Consider the following 2,500-nt stretch of genomic DNA (forward strand, 5'->3'; position numbering starts at 1 on the left):
CATATATATGTGGGGGGCATATCGTATAAGCTCATACTTGTCATAAACTGTATGCGTCCTGATTATGTAAGAAATTAATTAGAACTTCTGGTAGTTGTCAGGTTATCAATTTATCACAATCTCGATACACCGTTTCATCTTTGTATACCAGTGAAACGCAAAGAGTATACTATCGCTCTCAGCACAATGAAGGACTCTGGGGAAGAATCGCTATACGAAGATGCGCTGAAAGGTGCCTGGTTTTAAGGCCTGGTTGGAAGGCCTGGTTGGAAGGCCTGGTTGGAAGGCCTGGTTGGAGGGCCAACCTTATGAGTTCTTTAACAAGACTACGAAAACCTGAAGGACTGCTGCAATAAGTGTGTGACTCTGAGAGGGGGATATGTTGAATAAAATCATAATTAACTGATTATCTTGTATTTTCTCTTACTTAAAGCCAGGAACTTTTAGCACCCCCTCGTAGCTATAACACTTTGCAGGGTCTCCATAGCTGGTAAAAAAAAAAGAATGAAATTATACTCAGACAAGAGATCTAGTTCGAATGCTTGCAATAACAAGATTAACAAGGAATATGGTGGTGTTAAACCGGAAGACGGATTAAACTTACTATTTAAAAATGGGAACAGTCCCTCTGAGAAGTTTGTACACAATATTCATCAACCAAATTTCAGGTACAAGGTTTTTGATTAATTCCAACAGACCTCTAAGTTGATAATGCATTTGTTTTTACATGTATGGAATTTTCTTTGTTATACTTTAGTGTTGTGTGAGTATATTTTTGTGTAATGTGATAGGCTAGTGTTCACTGGAGACAAGTTAAGCAAGTAGACGTAAGTCTAAAAGGTTTGTAGAATTATAGGTACTGCACTCTTTCCCTCTACCAGAACGCCATCTTTCAGCTAGATAATACAGTAAGTTAACAAAGCACTCACTAATTGTAATCAGTCCTACAAAAGTGGAAAAGGTACTACCAAAATGAATAAGTATAACGAGACAGAATTTAATAACAGAAGTGGCCATTGCTTTCAGCAAGGTTCCAAATGGTACCTAGCGATTATGTTACCTTCTCTGAAAGTGGAGGTAATTCCAATAAATCAATAATTCATATTGTATACTATTTAACATATCTTTTGTTTTACACTCTCCCCACACACACATACACACACACACAAACACATTCGCTCACACATACAGACACACAAATACATGTAGATAGATAGATAGATAGATACATACATACATACATACATACATACATACATACATACATACATACATACATACATACATACATACATTTTCAAGTAATGTTCGGGCATTTTATGGAAAAACACAAATCAGCAACGTGAATATTTTGGCACACTTTACAAATGTGTAAGGTTTTTATGTATTTATTTTCGATAAAGTAGAAATTACTGTAAAATGGTTTAGTTCATTTACTTAGTCATTCCAGAACCTCGTCTCTATTCTTGGTTTTGTTCTGTGGTACTACGATGAAGGGATTATCAGTGTTTCTAACTTTTGAAGTACCAGCATAAAGCTGATCATATGAAAAGGCAGGATCAGTTCAACAATTTTCGACGTTTACCCTTAAGATATGTTGTCTCGATCAAAGTGAAACTGAACTTGAAAGGAAACTGAGTTCTTCGAAATCCAAATAGCAAGCAAGATGACTTCAACAATATTCTTAGCTTGAAATAATTGCCACCAGCAAGTTTTCCTGACATAACTGTGATCTCCATAATATTAAGCACAATTTTGGCGATGAGATAGTGAGGTAAATTTTGGAAGAATTCAAATTAGAAAATAGTACAACCGATGTTCTAAGCTTAAGCCGTGGCACCTTTGGCAAGTGTCTTCTTTTATAGCTTTTGGCTGGCCAAAGCTTTGTGAGTGGATTCGGTAGGTAGAAATTGAAAGAAGCTCTAATGTGTGTGGGGGGGGGTGCATTTGTGCCTGTCTTTGTTCCCCACACCTATTGACAACACGTGTTGGTTTGTTTACATCCACATACCAGCCTTTTTAAAAAAGTACTGGTGTCGATTCGTTCGACTAAAATTCTTTAAGGTAGTACCACAGCATGGACATTGTCTAATGACTGAAATAAGTAGAAAAAGTATAAAGGTAATCCAGGGCTTGAATATTGTAGTTTGTCTTCTGAAAAAGTTCCTGTGTTACCGAAATTTCTTCATTTTTCATTGACTTCGAACAGTTAATCAATGAGATATTTATTCACAAGAAACTTGATTATAGATGTCAGAGTAAAATTCTACGCACATATTGACAAACTTGATTCCTTCGTGCATGTAAGACGGTTTGTCTGGGCAACTTAACGATATTACGACTGGCTGAGCAATATTTCTTGGGTCACAATAAGAAGTGATGGCATCTCGAATGAGAATATAGCCCTTTGTTTTTTACTTCTTCACAAGAAAACCAACCTTTCTGACTCGATCTTAGCATACAAGTCCTTTACGAACTTCATTGAATCGCAGAACGAGTA

This window comes from Octopus bimaculoides, chromosome 6 (genome assembly GCF_001194135.2).
Source record: "Octopus bimaculoides isolate UCB-OBI-ISO-001 chromosome 6, ASM119413v2, whole genome shotgun sequence".
NCBI classification, from domain to species: Eukaryota; Metazoa; Mollusca; class Cephalopoda; order Octopoda; family Octopodidae; genus Octopus; species Octopus bimaculoides.